An 8216-nucleotide genomic window follows, 5' to 3' on the forward strand; every position below is an offset into this window, starting at 1 on the left:
TAGGCTTAAAATATTCAGTAAATTATGTTGTAAACAGATGTGCTGTCATGCAGGCTTTGTTTTTCCATTTATAGAGCACAAGCAGTAGATTTTTCATGATTTTTAATGACCCTAAGATATTTGGAATGATAAATGAGCACTGGCTTCAACTTAAAGTCATGAGTGGTGTTAGCCCCTAATAAGAGAGTCAGCCTGTTTTTTGAAGTTGTCCTCTGTAGTCAGGCATTGACTTCTCCTCCAGTTATGAAAGTCCTGGATGGTACCTTCCTCAGATATAATGCTGTTTTTCTACAGTGAAATGTGTTGCTTGGTGTAGCCGCCTTCATTAATGATCTTAATTAGATCTTCTGGATAACTAGCTGCTTCTACATCAGCACTTGCAGCTTCACCTTGTACTTTCATATTGAGGAGAAGACCTCTTTCCTTCAACATCATGAGCCAAGTTCTGTTAGCTTCAATCTTCTCTTCTTCAGCTTCCTCCCCTGTCTTAGGCTTCACAGAATTGAAGAAGTTTAGGGTCTTGCTTTAGATTAGGCTTTGGCTTGAGAGAATGTTGTGGCTTGTTTGATTTTCTATACAGACCACTAAAACTTTCTCTGTATCAGCAATAAGGCTGTTAGGCTTTTTGTTTTGTTTGTCATTTTTGTGTTAACTGGAGTAGCACTGTTCATTTAATTCAAGATCTTTTCCTTTGCATTCACAACTTGGGTAAATGGTTTGGTGAAAAGGCCCTACCTTTTGGCCTATCTTAGCTTTTGACATGCATCCCTCACTAAGCTTAATCATTCCTAGATTTTGATTTATTTATTTATTTTGTTTTGAGATGGAGTCTAACACTGTGGCCCAGACTGTAGGTCAGTGGCGTGATCCCGGCTCACTGCAATCTCCCCCTCCTGGGTTCAAGCAATTCTCCTGCGTCAGCCTCCCAAGTAGCTGGGACTACAGACGTGCGCCACCACGCCCAGCTAATTTTTGTGTATTTTTAGTAGAGACGGCATTTCACCATGTTAGTCAGGATGGTCTCAATTTCCTGACCTCTTTTTTTTTTTTATTGCATTTTAGGTTTTGGGGTACATATGAAGAACATACAAGATTGTTGCATAGTTACACACATGGCAGTGTGATTTGCTACCTCCCTCCCCATCACCTATATCTGGCATTTCTTCCCATGCTATCTCTCCCCAACTCCCCATCCCCCACTGCCCCTCCCCTATTTCCCCCCAACAGACCCAGTGTGTGGTGCTCCCCTCCCTGTGTCCATGTGTTCTCATTGTCTTGATCTGCCTGCCTTGGCCTCCCAAAGTACTGGGATTACAGGTGTGAGCCACCACGCCTGGCCATGGCTTTTGGTTTGAAGAGGGAGACTTTCAACTGAAAAGAAGTGTGACTCTTCCTTTCAGTTGAACACTTAGAGAGGCCATTGTAGGGTTACTAATTGGCGTAATTTAAATATTGTGTCTCAGGGAGTAGAGAGGCCTGAGGAGAGAGGAGAGGGAGAAAACAGGGGAATGGCTGGTTGGTGGAGCAATCAGAACACACACAACATTTATGGATTATTAAGTTTGCTGTGTTATATGGATGTGGTTCAGGGCCCTCCAGAACAATAACAATAGTAACATCAAAGATCACTGATCATTGATCACCATAATAGATATAATAATGAAAACTTTGAAAATTTGCAAGAATTAGCAAAATGTGACACAGAGACACTAAGTGAGCATGTACTGTTGGAAAAATAGTGCTGATAGGCTTGCTCAATGTAAGGTTGTCACAAACCTTCAATTTGTAAAAAAAAAAAAAAAAAAAAAAAATGCATTATCTGTGAAGTGCAACAAAGCAAGGCACAATAAAACAAGGTATTCCTGTACAGAATTATTCACTGCTTTCTGATTTGGAGAGAGATGTCAGGTAGAAGGAAGTGTGTGTAAATGTTGGGGTAGGGGAAGTTGGCAGGGATTGGGAGGGGCCACACTGGCAAGTCACATGGTCATCCCATCATATGAGTGTTGATTAAGTGTTTATTACATGGCAGATTCTGTGTTGTGTACAATGGAGGAGATATAAGAATATGCTTCCTGCCTTCAGAGTGCTTGCAATCAGTGGAGGGAACAAAGATAAAATCTGTGAAATTAGTAAGGTGCAATTCAAAAACACATAAGTGCACAATTAAATACTAAATTGCGTAATGCATGCTCTGTGGTGAAATTAACATGCAGAAGAGAGAGACTGGACTGCAGTGGTGACTCTAAAGTTTGTTCTAAAAGTTGGTTAAAATTTACCTAGAGAATAAAATGGCTGAGAATCTCCAAAGTGAGAGAAGCTGTGACTAAAGTACTGTGGCAGAAATGAGTAAAATATGCATGAGGGGAACAATAACGTATTGATATTTTTGGAAAAGATATTGAATAAAGGGAATCAGATAAAAATAAGTTAGGTTGAGACAATTTCATGCATATTTTTCAAACTGGTGGAAGAATTTATACTTTCTGCAACAATCAACAGAAGACTACATAGGGGTATGGTAGATACTTTTATAGGGGAAAGGGATGATGGGAGCCAGGGATGAAGTGGAGACTCAGGAGGCTATTGTAATCTGAGTATAAGATGATGGGTGCTCTGAAAAGGGTGATTTTACGTAGGGATGCAGTGAGAGTGAAAAAGGGAAAGGAAAGACAAGAGACAGAGAATGGAGAGCTGGGGAAAACAGTGTGATATGTTGAGATAGTAAATTCATTTTTAAACTTCATGTTGTATTTTTCCCTTTTTCTTCTCATATGCGAGTAAATATTTGGTTTGGGGCTCAGTGTCTCAAGGAAGGGATGTGGTTGAGTGGACACAAAAACCTGGCTTTTGTTTTAGCAGTCTAAACCTCATAATGGGGAAAGGACTTGTGTAGTCAGTAAAATAAAGTAGACATGAGAGCAAAGGAAAGTGTCTTGGCTGGATATTGGAAGGTAGAATTGCTTTGACGTTAGAAAGTAATGGATTGGAATGATCAGAACTGTCTGACACAATTTGAGTTTGCTATAGCAAGAAAGTATCACCTATTCCAGTGTTCTCTCTTCATGAAACAAGCTGTTATAAAAACTTAAACAGTATTTAAAAAGAGAGAGAGAGAGAAGATAAAAGCTGGGTGGTTCATGGTATCCTAGAGATCTGAATCTTCCACTTCATTTCCTGGCAATGCTCTTGAGAAGATGAGGCTTGATAAGATGCTATCAAAGAAGTAACTCCATGAGGCTTCTGGCAGGTGGGAAATGGGGAGCTTTGTGGCAAAATTTCTACACTCCAAGAATGGTACAAAACTGTCACGTGAAAGACCAGAATGCCATGGCATGATGGACTTCTCAGGTGTAACCTGTATATGAGAGGCGATTCAGGGCCATATTATCTTCCTATCTCCCCCCAATCCTTAACCCTATAAGGTCCTTAAGATCCTTACTCTTTCTTTAAACCTCAACACAACCTTTAAATAATTGGGAGACTCTTCAAAATGACTCAAGGTGAAGTGTTCAACCTGCATTCCAGACTCATAATAACAATTCAGTTGAGTAATGAAAATTAATTTGTTTATTGCATATCTGAATTAGTGAACTTTAGCTATTCCTCCTACAATAGTGAAAGACATATTTTATCAAATATGAATATAAAACATTTATTAGAAAAAATATGAATTTACTAAATGTCAAAATCCTTTTTGGAAAATACTTCTAATCATGCATTTTCTTTTTTCTTGTTTTCATTTTTTAATAAGGAATTATTGATAAACTCCTAATGGGAGGCCCCAGCAGTATAAGCAAAAATAACACATAGGCTCTAGCCTCAAAAGGGAGGAGAAAATGTAAGCAAATAATTATGATGTGGACTCTTTCAAATCTACCGTAGAACAGCTTGGACTGGAAATCAGTCAATCACAAGGAAAATTCCTATGTGTTATCATACACATCAAATTGTGTACTAGATCTGGTGGTCATGGGGGGAATTATTTATTCATAAAAATATAATATTCGATATGACTATGTTGAGTAAGAATCTAGTCTAGAACACTATTTTTGACTAGGTGAAGATGGAGGAGGAGGTGGATAGTAAGATAACTGTAAAAAATCTTCCTAAGTTTGAGGAATTTGACATTTAGTATTGAATGAGGACCACTCATATATACATATAAAATATGAAAGCAGGAGAGACTGGGAAAGATTAAGTTCTGTGTTTTTTAATATAGCAACTGGTGGAAGCTCTCTGTTGCCAGTCAGAATGTGTAAATGTTAGAAAACAATGCGAATGAAAAAGGAAAGGGAAGACAAGGAAGGTGACAGAATGTACACAAATATTGGAGGTTTAGTTTTGGGAATCATCTACAAATAAAATGTGGGTGAAATATACCTCTAAATGAATATTTGAAGATACTGAGGCTGAAATCTCTGAGTTCTGGGAAAGGCCCACAGCCAAAGCCTTGAAGGAAGAACTCAGGGAGAAGGGGGATGAGGAAATGCCTGAGCACTGAGAGGAATGACAGAGGACCAGGTCAGGAATCAGGGCAAGGCATTTCATGGGAGAGGAGAGTGTGTGGTCAAGTGTCACATGGCCCTCCTGGAGGGTTGCAAATTATCAGAATTAGGATGGGCCAATCTGTGACACAGTTGGAAATTTTGCTATAGGAAATAAGAGACAGATCCGTCTGTGGTTTTAGAATCTAAGATTCTGTTTCTTTTTTTCTTCCTTCTCTCCTGCCTGCTTTTTGTTAATTTACTGTGGGTAGCTTCCTCAAAGTCTCACTTTATGTTTATCTTTATTTTACTTTATTTCTCCCAAATTTATTTTTGAATAAACAATACTTCCACATAACAACAAATTAAAATTCAAAATGACACAAAGTTTACAGTACATATGTATGTATTGTCTGTGTATGTATACACATAAATACACACACAAATATCAACCTAGTTCCTCACCTTATTTTTTACCTAATAATTGTTATGGAGATTTTTGATGTTATTACATATTTAGAGAACTGTCTAATCATTATAAGGTCTGAATATTATTCTGTATGTGGGCATAGAATAGAATATACTACTGATTCCCTACTAATAAAGACTCAGGTTGTTTCTAAATTCCAGGTCTTGACAAAGTAGTAATGAATATCTAGCAAAAACTTTATTGTGACTATGTGTAAAATCTTTGGATAATGTTCTAGAAATGCATTGGTTGGTTTGAAAGGGTATATGAATTGATGATGTTTATAAATATTAAGACCTTAATTTGAAATAGCATTTGTTTCCGGTAATACAGGAACAGAGGTTGTTAGCTCCAGAATCCAGAATTTAGTGAAGTTTTTCTACATGTTAGTCATATGGAGAGCTCCAAAGAGTGAATGAGACTCCTATAGGTAAAAACCCTATTGAGAAAATGTCATAGGCAGTGAGAAGCAAGAAATCCCATCGAGTGGCAGTGCCCGAGAGCCAGGACTTTTACTCTGATATTAGCCAGGGTTTACGTTTTGTGAGTTTTTCTGAGACATCACAGAAAGTCCTTTGTTTAAAATATTTCAAAACCAGAAAAAAAATTCAACTTGTAGTTCAGAAGGTAGAAAAATTAGAAACATCTGGTAAATTCGGCCGCAGACATGGCTTGTGTTGACATGGAGATGTAATAACCAGGAGGTTGACTAGTCCAGTCTAATTGTGGTGAATAATATTTTCTCAGCAGTCTCATGGCCACAAAGTATGAAAAGGCCTTGGGAACATGCTGTAAAGTACCTTGATGCCCAGAACAATTACACTCTGGAAACATTCTCTTGGCTGGCTGAAAGTGACCCATGACCACAGCTCAGTTCATTCCACAAACAGAATTAGTCACAAAGCCATGTAGAATAACACTCTGCAGGACTTTCTTGTGTTGACTTTCTTAGTGCATGATAGCATGTCGGGTCTTCACACCCTGGAATGATATTGGCTTGGAATAGTAGGGATGAAAAATAGTGCAACATTTGCTTTACGTAATTATAATTTTTTAAATTTTATTTTTCATGTGGTTATTGACTGTACTCTTTTTAGAGCTTTCTTGTTTATGAGTGGAGCCTGTCTAAAAGTCTATGACTTAAATTTTTGCAGTTTTGACTATTTTAGTATTATGTAAACAACATATTAATTGTGTCTTAAGAAACAGATTGACCTTCACTTTGTTCCTGTACTTCTGTGTCTTTCTGATCCTTTCCTGATTATATGAGAGAAAATTAATTACTTCCCTTTCATGTAATACATATGTACTTCAAACATAATCCAGTTGATTTACTTGTCACTTTGTATTTTAATTTATTTATAGGCTTTTCTCTAATTAGATATCTGCTCCTCAAAGTTAGGACAATTTTATTTTATGAATGTATTCTTGGTGACTGCTTCAGTACCGAGTACATGATAAGTGAAGAATACAATTTATAATATGAATAAATTAGTCTGCTAATTATAGGAACACAAGGTGCTTTGATATGAAATCCAATCTGGCCACTAACAATCATTTTTTTCTGTTATGAGTTCATTCTTGCATCTGGTTTTCTTAGAGCTTTTTTACGAATCCATATTTTCCCAAAGGCAATTGTAAATTTCTGAGTATTTACTTTGAAAGCATCAGTATGTAATTTTGTAACCAGTCAATATAGACCAATTTTGTGATGCTACTTTTAAAGACTCCTGAAGATTATATTGCTTGATGAGAAGAGTTAGTTTGTTCTAATAAAAAGTTAGTATGTGTTTGCTTTCTACTGTACTGGAATATTATAATAATCTAAAACATGTACAAGATGTGTATCAAATTAAAGAAACTTCAAAAAATATTTTTCACCAGGAATCCATTGTCTGAATTACTTATAAACTATCACCATCAAATAGTGTTTATTGTACATTCACGTGTGTCTGCTACATCCCACATTACTGTCAGCGTAGCTGACCAATTAAGTCAGCAATTATTTCCAGATTGAGGCAACACACAGTATCCTGTTTCTATGGTTCTTTTCAACTTGGATTTGGTATCCCTTTAATTTTATTTGTGTAGAATTCTATTTGCTTTAAAGTTAAACATGACTTTTAGTTATTGTTCCTTCCTTTGTCACTTTTAATTTCGTCGTATATTAAGTTTGTTTGTTGGAAAAAACCATTTTCTTAGACATGTTTTCCCTGAGGTTCCTCCTTTGCCCTTTATATTTATGTAGGCCAGCCAAATTTTATGTCCAAACTTTCATCCTTTCTTTAGGTAGGTATATGGGTATCATCTGACAGCACACAATGATGTTATAATATAGCTTTTGTGTTTTGAGAGGGCAAGGGGATGTGATCCAAGATATGAGAAGTTTTTATTTATAATGGACTGTCGGGAGATTATGTTAGTGATTGGTCCAGCTATGTTATATAGCTTTGAAAAAAATTACATAATTTTCGGAGGCTTGGTTTTCTTGTCTTTAAAATGTTGTGAAGATTAGAAATGATGTCCTTTGAGCATCTTGCATAGCGAATACAGTAGGCACTAAATATGATGGCTGATGACAGAATCTACAGCTACAAGAAAGGGTAAGAGATTGTCTTATTTGTGAATTGGTATATATGTGGTGTGCATGCAGCCACGCACATTTCTGTAGTCCACAGCAGACTCTACTATTAGCACTCTTTTCCATAAAGTCTGAGTGCAATTTATGAGTTAATTTCTGTAGTTAAGTTACAGAGTGGTGACTATTGCCAGTTAATCCAAGAAGGAAAATGAGTTCTATCCCATTTTTCATCCGTCATGTAGCCTCATCCTTTCATTTTACAGAAGAGAAAACTAAGGCTCAGTGAAGTTATGTAATTTCCTCAAGATGACACATTGAGGCTTAGTCAGAACCATGTACTAGAAGCCAGAACTCTTAATTCAGTTCGCCATCAGCTGAAACATCTGTGTTTTTTGTTGATCTTTTATAACTGGGGTAGAGATTCATGTAATTTACAATTTTTTCTAGAGCAAATAAATTAACCCATTATTTTCTTGAGCTAATATTTGTGGGTTCATATAAATGAGCCACACTGACCACTTTACACTGGTGATAATATGTTTTTTTTTTTTTTTAAATCAAAAACATATTTTTGATTCAAACCTTATGTTCTATTGCCTTTCAGAAAAGAAAAAGGAAGAACCAGAAGGCCAGCAGATGTTGAAGGAGCTATAATCAAGGTAAACACTTAGATAGCTAG

The 8216-nt window shown here is 36.6% G+C and overlaps 1 non-coding gene across 1 annotated transcript; it reads left to right on the top strand.

Moving 5' to 3' along the window:
• The first annotated feature begins 2976 nt into the window (after positions 1-2976).
• LOC116561280 lies at positions 2977-3097 on the top strand. Its single transcript, XR_004273372.1, has one exon. It is a non-coding gene; the product is annotated as a small nucleolar RNA SNORA28 (small nucleolar RNA).
• The last annotated feature ends 5119 nt before the right edge of the window (positions 3098-8216 follow it).

The sequence above is a fragment of the Sapajus apella genome, unplaced genomic scaffold, assembly GCF_009761245.1.
Source record: "Sapajus apella isolate SASKATOON/1434 unplaced genomic scaffold, GSC_monkey_1.0 scaffold28, whole genome shotgun sequence".
NCBI lineage: Eukaryota > Metazoa > Chordata > Mammalia > Primates > Cebidae > Sapajus > Sapajus apella.